This window comes from Silurus aristotelis (assembly GCF_946808225.1).
Source record: "Silurus aristotelis genome assembly, chromosome: 19".
Lineage (NCBI taxonomy): Eukaryota > Metazoa > Chordata > Actinopteri > Siluriformes > Siluridae > Silurus > Silurus aristotelis.
This window is the reverse complement of record NC_139592.1, coordinates 6,893,617-6,913,954: the sequence shown is the minus strand read 5'-3', so window position 1 is coordinate 6,913,954 and position 20,338 is coordinate 6,893,617. Positions and strand designations below refer to the sequence as shown.

General features: G+C 38.4%; 1 protein-coding gene across 4 annotated transcripts in view; it reads left to right on the top strand.

The window, feature by feature from the left end:
• casz1 (castor zinc finger 1) overlaps positions 1 to 20,338 on the top strand; it is a 203,129-nt gene that overhangs the window by 101,304 nt on the left and 81,487 nt on the right. The gene's annotated exons all lie outside the window — the stretch shown is intronic.

The following is a 20,338-nucleotide window of genomic DNA, read 5'->3' as shown; positions in this document are numbered from 1 at the left end:
GGGGTTTTTTTTTTTGAATGCTGGGAAACCCATACTTTTGTTGCATCTTAAAGATAGAAGTAAAAGTGCACATGATTCTAAGTGAATTACAGAAAGATGCCACAGAGTTATGGAACAGTAAGCAAAACCACCCTAACCACCATGAGAAATTCAGAACTTGAACAACAAATGAAACTCATGACTTTCAATTTCACACTAATAACTTTACAGGAAAACATACAAATTCTCACCCCAACCCAACCCCAGTGTTCACTTTGAACACATAGAAAAAATGAGAACATGCTAATTAAGCTCTTTTCTGGACTAAAAAAACTAAATACATATACATTTAAGGTAACTTTGATCAACCAAACCAACATTATCACATGACAGAACCACTCACCTTTTGTTTTGTTTTTTCTTTACATATTTTACATATCATTTCTTTTTTACAGTGACTATTTGACTTTAATAGCTAGCCACATTCCCTAACAAGCTAGATAATTGTAGACTGTCATTTTATGCAATGAAAGTAAAAAGGCAGTTTAGTTTTAATAACAATAGTGTAGAAAACTAACTAACACTGAGGTAATAAACTAGATAATATTAGTATAATAAACTAGACAAAATTAACATTCTAAATTTGCTGTCATTCGGGTAGTAAACTAGATCATTTAGAAATTAAGCAAGCTAACTTTAGAGCATATATAATAATATATATATTATATGATATAATATATTAACTGGCTAGCATTAGGATTTTAAAGAAACTAATATAAGGGTAATTTAGGAATTAAGCAAACTACCATTTAGGTAGCAAACAAGCTAATTAGATTTCGTGGGGGTGGTAGCTCAGTGGTTAAGGCATTGGACTTCGGAAGGTCACAAGTTAAAATCCCACCACCACCAAGCTGCCACTGGTGGGCCCTTGAAAGGCCCCTAACCCTCCCCTGCTCAGTTGTAAGTCACTCTGGATAAGGGCATCTGCCAAATGCCATACATGTAGATTTCTATTTAAGATAAGGCTTTAAAAACTAGCTAATATTGTTTTTATTTTTGTATTTAATTATTTATGTATTTAATGTATTTAATTTTTATGTATTTAATTCTGGTTAAGATTAGGGCTGCAAACTAGCTAATATTGGGTCATTGAACAAGCTAAGATTTGACTAATATTGCAGTAGTGTCTTGTATTATAAGATACAATAATTAGTATTATATTATATTATATATATATATATATATATATATATATATATATATCAAATATATATATATATATCAATTGTTCTGTAACAAGCAGCTGAAAATTTGTCAAACAAATAGTCATGTTTATTAGCAAGCCTTCTGGGATTAGCAAAGCTACAGCATAGAGTATAACTATAACATTTGTGTCATTTATTAGATTTTCAAGATTTTTGTAAGATAGCGACTCAAAAATCCAACAAAAATCTTGAAAATCTGTAAAATGAATCTGATTAGTCCGAAAGTGGTCTGACATTTTAGTAGCAGGAGCTCTGCCAGTAGTTTCAGTTTTAATTTAAATGACAGGTTTATATTCATGCACTCGTACTAATGTAATGTTGATGTTATTGTTTCTATAGTAGCGGCTCATTCACAGGGGTGTGTATACTGTAGCAGATCAGCCACATAATCAAAAAGAAATAATGAATGGATTCGAAAATATGTTGCTACTTAATAAAGAAAAATTGATCATTTATATACAATAATATCATCTATGTATATTTGAGGTATATGACTCAGACACACTGTAGGACTTATCATAACATGAAAAACTGCATTTCTTTTGTCATATTAACTTTAAGAGAGAGAAAAGGTATGGGAACGACTGGTTATTTTTAGCCGTTAAAACATAAGTGAAAACAGGAACTTGTTCGGCAGGCTTTCACGTAACTACATAGAGAAAAATTGGATAATAGGTAATAGCAATGGTTTAATAATATGGATTTGGATAATGATGTGAATTAATTTGAAAAACAAATCAGTTGGAAGTTTGCATTGTGATACATTGCAATCGCACATCGTGATTGATTAGTTTCCTTTAACAGCATGCACTCAAGTGTTTTTTTTTTCCTTCCTTATGTATCAATAGATGTTTATGCCAAAATAGCTCTTTAAACAGTAAAACATCTTTTTTCGACGATCGTAATGAGATCATAAACTATGATGTTTTCCGATTAGGTTACAAGCTGGTAGAAGACTTTTAGGCAGTTTTGCTGAGGTAGGAGTTCTTGTCACTAGGGACCCAGGCACTAGCTTTGCCCATGGCTTTAAAGTCAAGAGGGATATGTGTGTGGAGGAGTGATGCTATGTTTTGTCTCATGTCAGTCCGGGGGGTCAACTTCATGACTCAAGGAGCTGTCCTGACCATGATAACATGACTCAGAGTGCTCGCTTCTGCTACATAACAGTCTTTTGTCCTGCCAGTGTCTGACAGCAGAGAGGAAGACACACAGTCTAAGCATCAGTCATAGCCAAGCTATATCTACACATGTATGTACACCAGCCCTTAAATGCTCAGCATGTATCCTATGTCTGTACATGTGCCTTGTCTGTGAGTGTGTGTGTTAATAGATGTTCCATATTCAGCAAGGATAGAAACACTGTTTTTGCAAAGTATTTAGGAGTCCCTGCTTGCCTTTCCAGGAAAGCAGAGTGTGCCAAGCCAGGCAGCTTGTGCATCATGACCCAATTCTCCCCTTGCCGCAACCTGAATGGCTGGAGTATAGTTAGCTTAATTGGGTTTTGATATATTTAATTCAGCTAATCAGAAAGCCCAACTGGCTCCAACATGGGGCCTGCGTGCCTTTCTCTTTTTCACAAAGCTCCCGGAGACCAGGCGGGTGCGGAGTAAGAGCCTCCCAGAATGGATTCCCTCTCAAACAGTGGGAAGAAAATTAAACTGCCAAATTTGTTTTCATTGGTTCAGGGCTTCTGCAGGGAGTTGGAGGCTTTTAATTGCGCTGTAGCTGTGAAGAATCATTTGGGTCGTTTTTAAAACAACATAAAAAAGGCAAGCAGCTCCCTTTTGCATGGCAGATTTTTTTAAAGCTCAACAGCTTTTGATGTGAAACAAAGATTTATTACTCTCTTATACTTCTTTCATAATCACCTACAGTACATGGCTTCCTATGCAGTTTAGAAATATGTATGAAAAGAGTTTCTAAATACGTCATGGTCCTAATATGCAAACGATTGCATATGTAGTCAGTGGTTTTATTATATTTCACGTCTTTTTGCTGAAACTTTTGCTTTGAACCCCACATACACACACTCCCACACCCCCCTTAAACAATGATCCAGAAAAAAAAAACTCCATCACCAGCTCTTTTGTTTGCCCAGGCCCTATTTTCTCTCTCGTTCTCTTTCTCTCTATTTTTTGGCCTTTGATATTTTTTTTTCCAGTGTGTCAAAACAAGCCGAGCCTACATGGAAACGGCAGCCCTGTGTAAATATTTATGATGTAACATCTCCATGTGAATAGACTTTCCTCTGAGCCCATCCATCACGGCCGCCACCTTGTGAAAGGGCTCCCCTCGGCCATGCGCTCAGGCCGCAGGAAGAGTGCACGGGAGTGCCGCGTCCCTTTGCGCTCAAAGCGTTTTTTTTTTCTTTTTACCAAGACTTTCTGGACTGGCAGGACATTTGGGACAGTGTCCTCTTTTGCCTTTCTAGAGCCCCCATAACAACAAAAAACTTCAAAGCAGATCGGACGCTTTTGTCCGCGTGACGTAGCCGATGGCCGGCGCGATGTAGGTCAGATTGTAAAAAGTGAACTAGATGGCCCTTGCTATGATCTAATGCAAACTAGAATGAGTCTGGGCACCGTTCGCAGAACTCGTCCAAATGAGTTGTTTAGCGTTAGCTCGAACAAGCCTGTGGCCTTGTCCTTCTTTATATGAAGCCATTGAGAGCTCGTGTTGAAACAGATGCAAGGTTTGCAGTAACAATGTCTCATTATTTAGAGTGCCATTCAACAATGGCTGGCCGCTCGTGTTAACAGCTAAATCAGAGAATCAGACCTTACAGTCACTTTAATTAGACTCCATGCTTCCAAACTAATGTTATAAGCAGCATCCAATCATCATAAGCCTTCGAGTTCACCGTACAACCCCTCCAGACCCCCTACCACCAATCCACACGTTGTTTTTTTTTCCTCTCACAAAAATTTTAACCACAAGCATTACCACTGTCACACCTGGACATGGAAGAGACAGGTGTGGTCTCCTCCTGTCTGGATCGGGTGTATTTTTTTTCCTCTCGCCTCTTGCTCAATCTACCTCTGCTTGGTGAGAAATTAGCTATTGCAAAGCCGAGCCTCTCAGTAGCGCAACATTACAGTGTCTCTCTGCGCTTTTTTATCACAACAGACGGTTGCTAAGATGTAATTATCGCTGTCTCCCTCTGATAGACTGAGCCACAGGCTGAAAAGGTAATATGGATTATCACAATAGTTCTACGGCTCAATACTGCTATCTAACTTTATCCATTTATCTGCAATGATAGGAATCCTTTGTGCTTCGCGCCAGTGTAGCATGTATCTAAATAATAAAGGCTATTGTCTCGCTCCAGAGGCGAACGGATTGTCTTTTTAATTTCACCGCTTTTATTATTGTTAATATTCATGCCGTGACAGCCGAAACTGAAATATTGAGCCCCAAAAAGAAAAAAAAACACGCCTGTGAAAACAGCAGGAAGGTGGAGAGAAACTGGAGCTATTACGCAGCATAAATCCTGCTGCAGATCTGTTTACTATCAGGGAGAAAAAAAAGCAAGAATGTTTCCGTATCACCCATAATATTACAGCAAACCGTCAAGGATAAATATTTCTATCACCTTTCCACACTACCGCTCTCTTTCTGCCCCTCCCTCTGCTCCTGTGTCTGTACGAGAAAGAGAGACAGAGAGAAAGAGGGAGAGAGAGAGACCATGAGCGAGTGATGATCGCTCGTCTTTGAAGAGCATATATAAAATAGATGACATTTTTTCCTTTTCTCTCTAATTTTGAGTGCCTCTTTTCTCTCAGCAGATCTATTCAAGCTTTCAATACCCCCCTCCCTCTCTCGTGCGCTTTTCTCAGCAAGCAGGAGGGTTTTACTTTACTCCTTTGTCATCCTAATTGATTGCATTAACCTTTTGAGTATTGAATTTCCTGTGCATCACGCCGAGCACAATGTGGAATATTATCATAATCCCTCCAAGTAATGGACACAGGGCAATCAACAATGCTTTAGGAAAAGTACATCTTTGAAAGATGGAGCATCTTATTATTTCCAATCAAAAGGGCTCCATCGGACTGGCAGGCTTTAAAAAACTTTGAAAGCCATTTTAGGGTGTCGCATCTGTTTCCTTCGCGTCTTCCACCGCGTCTTTGAAGTTGAAGAGGTTGCTTTTTTTGTTTTGTTTTTTTTGCTCTTAATACCGAATTGGAGAGCTTGCAGGGTTCTAATCGACGTCTTTTCTGATGTAAAATAAGTATTAAAATAATCCGCTTGCTGTTTTAGTATCATCTTACACTGTTCTATCTTTCATCTCGTCATGCTATTTTCGTTTTTCCGTTTAATTTTTGATGAACACGCGATAAGCGATCTCATGCCACTTTGTCTGTGTAGCCTTTGGTTTAACTATTATGTCCAGCAAATGCTGACCTACAGAGAAAAAAAACATGGTGATCAGGAATAACTGTTCATTATCAAACAACTACAGCATTTGTGTCCATACGAGTATGGAGCATGGTGTAACAGTGAAGTCAGGCAGAGCTGAGCTAAGGAGGAGCCCTGATGTTTGTGTGTGTGTGTGTGTGTGTGTGTGTGTGTGTGTGTGTGTGTGTGTGTGTGTGTGTGTGTGTGTGCTCACCTAAAACTGCACCCAGGGTGTTTTTCCCTCTAAAAGGTGAGATGAGCCTTCAATCACACACACACACACACACACACACACACACACACACACACACACACACACACACATACACACACACACACACACACACACACACACATAAACTGTACACACACATCTGTATACTTTTATCATGCTGGTCAGGAGACATTTCGCCGGATTGTATGTTTGCGTCTACACGCTTCTCAGGAATCACAACAATAGACGTTTGTACAACATTACAACATTACAGCATGAAAAAGGCATGCTGGATATTTATACCATTTCTTTGCATGTACTGTAAATCTACATACATTGTATTAGGAGCACCTGTACACCGACTCCCTCGTGCAATTATCTAATCAGCCAGACATGTGACAGCAATGCAAAACACGAAATAATGCAAATATGGGCCAGCAGCTTTGGTTCGCATTGACCATCAAAATGAGAAAACAAATGTGATCTGAGTTATTTTGACTGGAATGATTGTTAGTGCTGGACTGGCTGGCTTCAATATTTCAGAATCTCTGATCTCTTGGAACTTATATGTGCTACAGTCTCTAGAGTATGCACTTAGAATGGTACAATGAAGAAACACCTTAGAAATACCTTGTCACTAAGAGAGATCAACAAAGAATAGGTTTAAGCTGACAGAAAAGATACAGTAACTCAGACAACCACTCTGTAGATTGTACAATTAAGGAGGATCAGCACCAAGAAATGAACACCATGTCGGATTCTACTACAGTCAGCCAAAAAAAACAGAAAGCTGACTGCAGTGGGCACAGGCCCACTAAAACTTAATAGTTACAAAGAGTGCAAATAAGTAGCCTGCTCTGATGAAACGTGAGTTCCTCTAAATAGTCTTGTCAATAGTCCAGACTGGTGAAGGTTGTGTAATGGTGTGAGGATGTTTTCATTTAGGGCCCTTAAAGATCAATCGGCAATTGGTTGAAAGCTACAGCCTATTTAAGTATTGTTGCCGACCACGTGCATAGCTTTCTGGACACAATTTTTCATATCTTCCAGTGGCTACTTCCAGGCTGATAATGCACCATGTCACAAAGTAAAGGGCTTCATGAACATGACATTGAGTTCTCCCAGTTGCTGGATCTAACATTTGCAGCATGAATGGCATGAGGGAGTGATGATAGCATAGAACAGTATCTGTAATGCATGTCATGTTTTGAGTGTAAAATGAAGCACTACCAGTATTAGTATAATGTTTCTAGATTATTTAGAGTTTTTTTGCATAGAATGGTCAGGATCGAAATTTGAACTCACAAGATGAAGTTTGTATTGATTTGCAATTCTAATTGAGTAAATACCTATACATTTAAATGCTGCATTTACCTTTATAGAGTCAACTCTCAACATGTTGCTATGTCGAAGTTTAAATGTGTTGGTGATGTTTTATATATGGTTAGAATTATTATAAAAGAACTTGACTTCATTGATTTATTACCATTTTTTACAGCAGTTCTATAAATTTGTTTAACCAGATTCATGTTGATAATTAACAATAAGTAACATTCACAATAAGGACAAAGGTTTGTGGACACCTGACCAGAAGAACATCCTGTTCCACATTTTCTGTTACAATAACCTCCACTCTTCTGGGAGGATGTTCCACTAGATTTTGGAGTATGTTTCTGGAGGTTTGTGCTCATCCTGCCACAAGGGCGTTAGTAAAGTCAGGTACTGATTGATCTTGTGTAAGAACCATGGCATGGCTGGAAAATCCTTACAGTGTATTATCATTGATAAAGATTACTTTTAGTAGGCATTTTTACGCTTTTTTTTTAGGAAGGAGTCTCCAATGTCAGAGTTTCAGAGAAGTCAGAGATAATGATGAAACTAAATTTTCCGATATTATTAAAGTTTTCAGGACAGAAGACGGTGTGTATTGCCTATTGTCTCTAACATGACAAACTGCATTTTTGCATTTTATCAACTTGCAGAGCAAATAATAGCGTTTGGTGAATGAAACAACTGTTCATAGCATTTATGACATAAGTAAAAACAGGAACTAACTTGTTTTGCAGCTGTTACACAATATTAATGCAATCATACATATATAAAAACTTAAGAAAAAGCTAATAAGAATGAATGGGAAGAGAGTTGGAAAAATGAAGTTGTATAAAAACAATAAAACCTTTACAGATGTATTGATGTACAGAATGAATCTACTGTCTGAAATTTTGCGTCGTAATTGATTATTTGCCTATAACAGTTTGCTTATCATTCTCATTGCTGTACAGCTTGCTTTTGATTAAACACACATTCTAAACATCACATTTTTAAAGTTTTTGTAAAAACTATGCTGTTACATGGCAGTAGCACCATACTAAGACCTTTTTTTATATGAATATAGTCCTAAAGACTGGAAATGTTCTAATATAATACCAAAATATATATTACAACTGAACCGATATTAATGATCAGAAATAACTTGATATTTGTGTTACACCTATCGATTCAACTTTGCTAGGTGTCATTGGAAGACGTACTTCATCGGAAGGGTTAATACTCAAGATAAAAATGTTCCAATGAACAGTATGATCAGAAACTCGTGTAACACTTATGTGTTACATAAACTGTTTTGTAGCTGTTGACTTTTCAGATGAAGCGAAATCCAGCTGCTAGCATGCTGCTGGAGTAACAACTTCAAGTCCACAGAACAAGCTGGAGGAGTGTGTATGACTTCTAAAAGATAAAAAAAAATAAACATAAGCACTCTGCCATGCCTTTCTCTGCCATTATAGTAAGAGAAAAATAACTATTCTTTCATCAAAACCAGTGCGCCTATTGGTAATGGGACATGGCTTGTTGAATTTCTGCGTCGTAACAAAAGGCACTGTCTGCCTATGGGGTTTGACTGCACGCAGCCACCTGGCTCCTCTGTCCCTCTCTTTTGTATTTCAGGATTTATTCAACAAAACCCTGAAAAGTGGAGCGCTGCGGGGAAAAAAAAAAGAGCGGCAAACTGACTTTTCAGGTTTTAATGGGAGGGTAAACAAGAGTGCAACGCATAAAATTAATTGATTGTTGAGCAACACAGAAGCTGTGTTATCACGTTTCCCTGGTAACTGGAAATTATTGTCTGGTTGCTTAGATGAATTGAAGGAAAACAGCCTTTAATTCATATGAGCTGTGTGTTTATACACACACACGCACACACACACACACACACACACACACACACACACACACACACACACACACACACACACACACACATATATATATATATATATATATATATATATATATATATATATATATATATATATAGTTTTCCACCAGGGTGTGGAAAATCAATGGAAAGAGACCCTTATATACAAGCCGCTGTGGTTTCTGATCAATAATTATTGTAAAGCACAGATACAGTGTCATGCTTTGATGGCTTCAGCTAAGACATTCAAAGATATTGGATGCTCGTATTTATAGAAAAAGTGTTCAAATGATGAACAGCAGTGCCGATATCTCAATTTTAGGCAGCTGAAAAGGTCACAAGGCTCATTTGATTTGTTTTTGTTTTTTTCCCTTGTTAAACACACTGCCTGACAAAATGGAGGATTTGGTTGAACGACTGGTCAAGGTCATTTAAAGAGACGACGCCACCAGGCTGCTCACCTGCTAAAACCTCTGCCTTTCCTATTCAAATGTGCACAAGCGCAGAGCCGCATGCTCTAAAAGACATGGCTCATCTCCATCGTCCTGACATAACTCTCAGGTCAAGGCTGACAAGCTGACGTCATTATTGTGTGTGTCTGTGTTGGGGGGGTAGGACGAAAAAAAAAAAAGAGTGTGTAGCATCCACAGTCCTCGAAAGATATACTTCCTTTTTTTCTTAAACTGAGCAAATGTAGGGCATTCTTGCTGCTGATGAGAGTCCCGAGTCGATCCGGGATGCGATAAAGAGGGAATAAAGTGACGCAAAATGATACACTAAGAAGTCCAGAAGGTACTTGAGAGGAAGTCTTTTAGAGGAACCTCATTCATTACAGGAGTGTCTACTGCATGGCGTGTTATTTCCACATTAATATCTATTAATGAGGGATAAATGAGAGCAATGGCCGCCGCTCTATTGGGTTCGGTGTGTTTTAGTGCACCGTCTAACAAACTGCACGAATAAAGGCAGGAGCAGGAGGGAGATCCCAGAGGTCTCTGATCTCATCTCAGTCTGAGCTTGAGTTTCATCTTCTGCTTTGCTCAGGACAGGACTCGGAGTTGGCATTTTCAACGTTTATTTCAGCAACTGACACTTGGTGTCATATTTCCTGCCTTTGCCCAAACCGGCTGTCAGTTTACTGAACACTCAGATTCTTGAAACCCTGAAGCTTAAAACAAACACTGTGGCAGCGAAAACGGTTTCAAGCGAACACCCATGCAGCATTTCTTTTAGTTTTGTAAATTCTCATGCTTTTCACATGTACAGGGTGCTTGTTTGATTTGCCCCACCCGAATGTTTTATGGTTTTTATATAGCTTTGTTTAAACAAAATGCTCACTCTTTATCGTTTTCTTTATCTGCCTCTCAGCCTGATGTGTCGCTCTTTTTCTGGTCTCATAGACGAAGTTTGTGTGAATCGAGCCACATATAGGAATTTGATCTAATCTGGGTGCCACATGCTATTCTCAACAGGTCCATCGAAAACTCCACCTCTCCTGCTGCACCCGGCTCGTCTCGCTATCTTCCTGACCCACATGCTAGTCACATGGCCTGTTTTTTTTTTCTGGTCTGGCATTTTATGGAAAACCTGTGGGAAAGATAAATCCACCGGGGGTTTTTCTGTCCTTTTTTTTTTCTCCTACCTCACCCTTTCAGAAGGACACGGTCTGAGCAAGGTGGCTTCTGTCTCAGATTCAGACAGCTCCATGTTGTCCATGACATCTTAATTCGTCCACCATATCCTTGCAATTTAATTGGAGTTCTTTCTCAGTGCATTGTGTACTTGTGTCACTGCTGCTTGCTCAGTGTCAGAGCACTGTCCCGAGTCATACAACAGGCTGTGGGTTGCAGAAGACGAAGAAAAAATAAAAGCATAAAGCAGATCTGGCCGAGCATTAGGTTCAGCGCCGTGACCCATTCCCCTTCACACTGGCGTCTGCCTGTAAATTTTCTGCTGCCTTTGCTATTCAGCCAATTACACCAAAAGAGCTTTAGTGATTTTTTTTCTCCCTCTCCCCAGTTAGGTCTTTATTTATTTATTTCTTTATTTCACAGACGAATGCAAAGCATCTTTGAAGGTTAAAAGGAAAAAAAGAAAATGCTGAATTTCACAGCACTCATAACACAAATCTTTTTTTTTCCTCTACCTGATCAATAGGTGTCAGCTCCGGCTCGCTTTGTAAAACACAATATAAATCAGCTCAATCGGTCGCACTCCTGGTTCGAAATCAAAGATATGTTCAAACTAATAAGTAATTATTAAAAACAGCGCGACTTGCTTTAGGACAGTGTGATGAAGACAAAAGATGGTGTCAACACATCGGGGAAGGGGGGGTGAGGTGGGGGGGATCTGGCACACCATAAAGTCATGAGGAACATTCTGTTTTGCTCCAAACAATGTGGACCTCAGCCATGCTAAACATGCTATTCTAGTATATGACTATATGAGTGAAAATTGTCAAAATGAACTTCAGTTGGAGTCCAGTTACAAGCACATGCGCATGGAGTGGAGAGCAAAGAGGGCTTGTAGTTTGTTTAGAATAATAGAAAATTATTAAACCATTGTCACAAGGTTGAGTTAAGTGATTTTGTCATACAACCAAACAATAAAGAAGAATTGAGTCCATTATGAACAAGATTGTAAGGTCTCAGCAAAATTTCCAGCCCAATTTAAACAAAATGACCTGAAACTAGCTCAGAAAAATTAGGAATTGGAAAAAGGAAATCATTTTTCTGCTTTTTCTTCGTCTTTGCGTGGGAAAATGAGTTCATTGTGGTGCATGTGCATTTTTTGCACCATTTCACTTTTTTGTATGAATGTTTGGTAAAGCCATTATACACTCCCTGATTCAACTCTTCACCAAAACTATATCATGAAAAACTGCGAGGTTTCGTTCTAAATATTTGTTATAGCGTCACTCTATGAAAATTGTGCATATTTTTCAAGCAATCTTGTCAATGTTTATTAAGAAATCGAAGTAATCAAGAAAGCAAAATCTGGACTTCAGCATGCAATGAAGCTTTTCAAAGTTTTACGAGTAACATCAGAGACTAGTTTGGGCTACTGAGTAAACTACCAGATGAAAAGCATGATGGAGCTGATGTAATTATTAGTATCACAGTTGAAGCTTTGGCGCTGCTCTGTTTGAGTAGTGTGTACAGATCTGGAGAACTGAATACACACACACACACACACACACACACACACACATATTTATTTTTATATATATATATATATATATATATATATGTGTGTGTGTGTGTGTGTGTGTGTGTGTGTGTGTGTGTGTATATACAGTGCATTCAGAAAAATATTTAGACCCCTCCTTCTTCACTTTTTTAATTTTGTTATGAGGCAGCCTGATACTACAATCGTTCAAATTGATTTTTTTTCTCCCATTAATCTACACTCAGTACCCCATAATGACAAAGTGAAAACAGAATTCTAGAAATGTCTGTAAATAAAAAAAAAATTTAAAAATTGAATATGGAACTGATTAGATTAATGAGAAAAAAAAATTATTTTAAACGATTGTAGTATCAGGCTGCAACATAGAAATGAAAAAAGTGAAGGCCTCTGAATGCTTTTTGAATAGATAGATAGATGGAAGGATGGATGGATGGATGGATGGATGGATGGATGGATGGATGGATGGATGGATGGGTGGGTGGGTGGATGGGTGGGTGGATGGATGGATGGATGGATGGATGGATGGATGGATGGATGGATGGATGGATAGATAGATAGATAGATAGATAGATAGATAGATAGATAGATAGATAGATAGATAGATAGATAGATAGATAGATAGATAGATAGATAGATAGATAATTCTGAACTAAAACACCACAGGTAGCTGAATGTCAAAAAATTTAACACAAAACATAAATTAATTATTTGAAAAAAAATCTCTCCAGATTTTATTGGAAAAATAAATCTTGGACATCAATAAAGTTCAGAAGTTATGAAAGCTTAATATGCATGTTATTGAGGGTGGTATTCTCCTTTAACTGAGTCCCCATCATATATCTAATAGCCACTCCAGAAAGCTCTCTTGTCCATTATAGGGAAGTAGATAACCTTTTAAAAAGTCCTGTTTATTTCCTGACCTGCCCTGTTAACAGGGCCATTTATATAGAGCTTTATATAGAGCTCTGCTTCTGCCCTAAACACTGTAATCTGAGGATTGTTTCTTCTTCCATCCCTACATCAGACTCCATGCTGCATATGCAGGCCACATACCCGAGTATGTTTAGTGCTTGATGTTTGTGTAGCGCTATTAACAGAATGTCGAATGTGTTTGAGAACTACATAGCAGTCAGAGAATGCGCCTGTAGTATTCCAGCAGCTCACGTTGTTCTGCTAAAAGTGCAGGGCAAAATATTTTCGAGGTATTAGGTCTAAAAGCTTTGTTCTCTTTGTCATTTTTACAAAGTTGAGACCTTGATTAGTAAGTTTGGGTTTAATCGCATGGAGATGGTGACAGAGAATGGGCCGGGTACGAGAGGGGATTGTGATTAACATGATCTATTAGCAACACTCTCAGCGAGTTTTTTCTCGACATAACACTGCAAAGTTATTAAACATTATCATTCCTTGTCAGTGAGGTGGTATCCTCAAGGGGACATTCTTTGTATCTTAAGTTTCTTTTACGTGAGGATGTGAATGTCGGTTCCTTTAAAAGGCCGGTAATTAGAGACACAGCACCTCCACTTTCCAAGTGAAAGACACAAAAAAGTTGTTTCCAAGGGTGCATGTTTATTACGTTTTTTTTTTTTTTTTTATGAAGTATAAAAAGTCTCACAAATGCATTTTTTCAACCCCTTAAAACTTACTTCTTTCGCTCATACAAATAACATATAGTCGTTTACCGTGCTGATTAAAATGCTGTGATATTAAGCAAGTGAGCTCTGTTTTTACCTAATTAAATCATCCACAGAATATTTGCTGCACATTGCATTTGAGCTCATGAAAGATTTGTAAGCTTCAAGGCGATGCGTTCGGGTTTCATTTCATTTCGTTCCTCTTTAAAGGCCCCCAAGTGGCAAAACAGGAAATTGTTTTGTCCATCAGGAGGTTGTGTACTCAAATCCAGGCAATGCCATAGACATTTCTTATTGGGAGAAACCAGAACTGGGTGTGCTTTCTGGATGGGAGGGATGGCATTCTCTCTCTCTCTCTCTCTCTCTCTCTCTCTCTCTCTCTCTCTCTCTCTCTCTCTCTCTCTCTCTCTCTCTCTCTTTCTCTCTCCCTCTCTCTCTCTTACTTCACATCTCTTTCACTTGTCACACTGATACTAACTCAATTGAGTTGATGTATGCGGAAGAGGGCAAACAACAAAGTGAGGCAATTCAAAAAGTTGTGATTGGCTGGATCTTTATCCACAAGGAAGCCTTTATTTCATTTATTCCCCCCTTTTTGATGGTAACTTGCATATGATGGACAAGGAATCTGTGATGTGACCAAAAAGAGGTAGTAAAATGGGAAAACCGAACTTCACTTTGTAGTTGCGTCATGTTGAATCCTTTACATTAGTTGTATCCTTTAATAAGACTGGCAGTTTGCTCTGAGAACTACAAAACAACATGAAAAGCAGGTTTGCTAACCTTGTGTCACAAATGTGAGAAGCAGTTGTTCATTTTCTACGTATGAGCCAGATTCTCGTGACAGATGCAAACAACAATGCAACAATTTTATGCAAATGAGAAAAAAACCAGATAAAGCAACAAATCCAAACAACTGACTTTTGTTGTTATTAATTCAGAAACCTTCGGCGAATTTAGCTTGATGTGTTCGGTTTCGGTTACAGTTGGTGGTCAGACATGTAAACAAAGCCTGGGTCTCGTGTTATGCCGTCTTTAACGTTTTTACGTTTTACATTGTATTTTACTTGTATGAAATCTATGCACATGCTAAAGACCGACTACATGCGGCTTCAATGACTGAAAAAAAACCAGACAGACATGATTGTATATGAACCAGGGCTCTGTGCCTATTCCAATGTCTTCTCCGAGGGGATCCTGAGCCATGTTGGGACCAGGGGTAGACCTCATCGGCTTTCCTGAGCACTGGGCTCAGCTTTGATTCTCTCGCCATCTGCGTTTCCCTGTAAACGTGTATTAGCATCCGCCACAGGATTAGCGAGCAAAATCCCTGCCTTTTTCGACCAGTTGACAAATATCAGATTTGTCTCAAAAAAATTAGCTCCATCTATATCTCCTGCCATATGACACACAAAAAAGATTATTTTTAATACCCAGTCAGCTTGCGTATGGGGGGAAAAAAAAAAAGGAGATTAAAGTTTAGCGATATCGACCGAGCCATTTCTATTAGATCTCACAGATCTGCTCAGTTTCAGATACAACCTGCCAGAATGGCTCTTATTTTTGCTTGTTGTATGTGTCCAGAAACGACTAATCGTGATATTTATCTTATTAATCATCAGCCAATTCAAGAGTCTGAAGCCTGTCTTTTTAGTATATGGCTTTTAAACAAACAGGGAGAGTAGTTAAAGAGTGTTAAGTGAATAAAGGCAGCAGGTGTCCTTTTAGCAGTGGCTTTGTAGTGCTGCCTGGCTGCTGTGTTGTTGTTTTAGCTTTGCATTGGCCTATAGCGGGGGGTGCAGGGCGAAACAGGCCTCGCGGGTGACCTGAGACCCCACTACTGTCCCATTGTGAGCACTTTTGTGCAAAGGTAGCTGCCATGTTTGATCTCAGCTGAAAAAAAAAAAGAGAAAGAGCAGGCCCTTTGCATTAGCATGACATGAAATACAATCAGCTACGAATTGTAGTTTGTTGCAAGTTTTTTTATTACTCTGTTCAAATCTATTTGTTCCTAAAATGGTAAAAATAATAAAAAAAATATTTAAGGATAAAAAATAAATAAAGCCTAGTATACTCAGTTTTCTAAGGTAAGCAAACTGTTTTTGAGGCATCACCTGTTTTTTCTTTCCACTGTAGCCTCTTAAGTGGAACAATAGAACCCAATAAAGTCTTCTGCTACTGTAACCGCATCCATTTGTTGATTTGTTGAGTGTTCTGCAGTCTGGGATGCTTTTCTGCTTCGCACGCTTGTAAAGAGCGGTATTTCAGTTACCAAAGTCTTCCTGTGAAGTTAAAACAGTCCGTTATTCTGACATGTTTCATCAATCGTCTAAAAGTAAAACAAACATAGCATCCACAGAGTGTCAGTTCTGCATGAGGAAACACACTAAGAGCAGACTAATTTGAGCCGACAGGAAGGCTATGGTAAATAATTGGTTACACTTTTCAACCGTGGTGAGCCAAAAAGCATCTCAGAATGCACAAAATGTCTTATCATGTTTGGACAGTATAAGCAAAATAGAACATTTTAAATGGAGCTACTCTGCCAATGTAGATGCTACAGAGGAGTGAATAAAGTAATAAAGTTAGATTGCAACATTGCATGTTCTTGTTATGAACATGGCTTTTGCTTGTCCTGGGAGCTTCATGTCTGAATGTTAATATGATTTCATATAACTCTAACATGCGTAGCGAGCGAGACATATATATATATATATATATATATATATATATATATATATATATATATATATATATATATATATATATATATATATATATATATATATATGCATATGTGTGTGTGTGTGTGTATATGTGTGTGTGTGTATATGTGTGTGTGTGTGTGTATATGTGTGTGTGTGTGTATATATATATATATATATATATATATATATATATATATATATATATATATATATATATATGCGTGTGTGTATGTGTGTGTGTGTGTGTGTATGTGTGTGTGTGTGTGTGTGTGTGTGTGTGTGTATATATATATATATATATATATATATATATATATATATATATATATATATATATATATATATATATATATACTATGCTACATATAAATATAAATGTAGCTAGTAGCTCTAAAAAGCATATTACTTCAGATAAATGTAATTAGAAAGGCTAATTTGAAATATGATGAAGCAAGTTACAATTCGCTTACTAGCTATTAAAGATTACGCCTCAGCAGGACATTGTCCTTAAGCTTGCACTAAATAAGTATGTTCCCATTCCCATTTAATTAACATGCTTTTAATAATGGTTTGGAAGGAACACACTGGTCTCCTGTGCACCTGCACAGACAGGATGCTGCCTCCGTGCTCTCTTTCAGGACCACCTTCATACCCAGAGGTTGCCTCCTCAACGCAGGAGCCCATAAATGAAATTAAGGTGTCAATTAGTCAATTACGGCATAATAACTCGGAGGGCAGACGTTTAGAGGCCGAGTGCACCTCAGCTAAGTTCATTTCCTCTGGTCCAGCAGCCTGCATTTGGCACACGTCACTCTCCGGCCCAGAGCCGCTGCGTAAGGCCAACCGCTTTGCTAATTCTGTTTACCGCTGGATATCTTCTTTGGATCAACAATTTCCTTTCATGGTTTATGTTTTTTTTTCGTATCTCTCTTTTTTTTATTCCAGATGCGAAGATGTCGTTTTTTCTCCTTCAATATGGCTTCAGAGAATTTTATAATTTAGTAATTAAAATCTTTGATAGGCTCTAGAAATTGCATCTAATTGAATTTAATGGGGAGATGAATTTCAATTTTATTTGATTACTGGGAACCCTGGCATAGGTATTTATGGAAAAAAACTGTACAAAAATATGCTGTGTGGGCTAAGATGGCATAATAAAATTAGGGATAATCGGATTTCTCTGTCATGAATTTCGCTCTAATTTCACTATAATTTTCCATTAGATAGCTGGTTTACAAATATTTGCTCATCTACGATGGAAGAAGCTATCTGTCTAAAGCGATTATGGTCGAGGCCTTCAGAAATGTGGCCCTTTCTCTCTGTGTTTTTAAAACCAGATTGCGTGGGACCAAAATTAGGCAGATTGCATTAGGACCGTCTGCATCCGGGAGAGATACTGAAACATAATGATTAGAGGCAGGGGATGAAAGCCGTGTCAGGAAAAAGGGTTTCGACAGTGAATGATGTTTTTAAAAGTGAAGCTCAGGTTTCTGTCCTCGAGACAAGAACGGTGTTTGCATCTCTGCACTTGCACATGCTACATGTACAGTATATGCAAATGAGTGCCGCTGATTCTCGGATCATTTGAGTGGCATCTTGAACCTGGTAGGCTAATTTGATCAAGTCGTTTCCGCTGTTTAAGATACAGTACGAGCAATCAGAATGATAGGCAAATAGTCAGTGATGAGTTCCAGCTGCTGTGGATTCTTTTTTTATATATATATATATATATATATATATATATATATATATATATATATATATATATATATATATATATATATATATATATATATATATATATATATATACACACACACACTCAGGGTTTTAGTATGCAAGAGTATGCCTGCCCAGAATAAAATTAATAAATAAATAAACAAATAAACAAGGCTTTCCATCCAGACGTGAGGGGGAATAATATCCAGCATCACAGACTCGGTAGAACAATACAAGGGCAAATGCTTTCTTTGGCCTTCTTTTCAAAGCCCCGTGCTGCACTTCAGAATTGTCACATTCAATTTCCTGTCAATTTCACGATCCAGACTTGAGAAAAGTGGCTGAGAGGGAAAAAAAAAAAAAAAAGAGGGGAAAAAAAGTTTAGCTTTATTTTTAGCAGTGAAAAACAAATCTCAACAGGCGACCATTTTTTGACTCAAGAAAGATGATGATACTCTTCTCTGCGTGTCCCTTCTCTCTTTTTTTCTCTTCCTCCTGCTCTTTTTGGATACACCTCTCAGTTGCCCACTCAGTCTGTGCTGCCCCACTGGTTGAGACAGCAAGAGGGTTCAAACACAATCTAACTCGCAGCAAAGGTCAGATTTCTCACTCCACATGGCCCCGGGCCTCGGGCACAAAAGCCCCTCGATTCACATCTTTCAAGCGGGCGTGGGCTTTTGTCCTGCCGATGCGAGGAGCTTGGAGCGGGCGGCCATCAGACCAGCCCCTCCTGGAGTGCGCAGTCAGGGGCAGCTAAACGTCTGGCCCCTGCGTCCCTTTGACTGATGCGGCCCTGCCATGTCACAGCCCCCACCCCGCTCAGCTCCATGCCCTAATGCCCCCATGCCCCGAGCATCCCATCATAATAGGCCACATCAAACAGCATTCAGCTCCTCTACGAAAAACAGAGATGGCAGCGGGAAAAAAAAAGATCGCCCACCCGTGTTCGCCTGAGCATACGGTGCAGTCAAGTCAATCCGGCTGCATAGGAATTTCACAACACGTCCCGGTGTTCTATACAGAGCCGTAACTGAGGAATCACATTTTTAAGAGACACTTACACATTCTTTCTTCTATCCACAGACATTTGGGAATTTTTCGCTCGCTGATTCTTAAAGAGGATTGAAGGTTTTACAAAAAAAAATTGTGAAAGCTGGGCTTTATGGGTATGAGTGTGTAACTGACATGGGCTCACATTGCTTTAAGGTGGGACTTTGTGACCATTGTTTGATTATGACTCATCCTCCTAATTACTGAATCAACCAAAACCTGTTTTCTGTATACTGTATGTGAGAAAGCAGTTAGCAAACAGGAACTAGGGATTGACTCATTTCACAGAATTATAGGCCATCACCTAAAATATACATTTCCTCTTTTCAAGACATTTTTTCTCACTGCCTTTATTTATTTATGTCAAAATTTTTATTTTAAAGGTTGTAATCTCATAGCATAGCAGAACACCAGACCTTGCAATTTTTTAACTCTAGTCTTTTTCCTATTTTGGGCCACTCCGTAAAACAAAGTGCATGTCATTTAGTCCGGAACTTAAAAAAAGAAAGGAATACATTTCACTTTGTGGAATTATGCTAATCGGGAAAATATGTTAAAAATGTTCCGTGAGCACTTTGCATGCCACGATGGAAGAAACTGCCAGGCAAATAAGGGCCTTGTCTTATAAAGTATTCATTGCCACCTGGTAACGGCCGCCGTTTATCATTTCACCTGAAATTACAATGAAAACTGATACCTTATCAGAGGGACAGAGGGACAGACAGAGAGGAGGGGAAGAGTAAAAAAGAAAGGGAGGGAACAAATGAAGGAGGGAGGGAGGGAACAAGTGTTCGGGGGATGGTTGGGCTATAGGATAGATTTTTTTTTCTTTCTTTTTTCTTTTCATAATTTACAACCAACTGTTCCGAGATCAGATTACACCGTCCACTTAGTATGATGTTTGTAATCTGTCTATAATATGGTAATTACATTATTTTTTTGTTTTTGAAGAAAAGAACAATCAAACCTAATTTGATATTCAAATA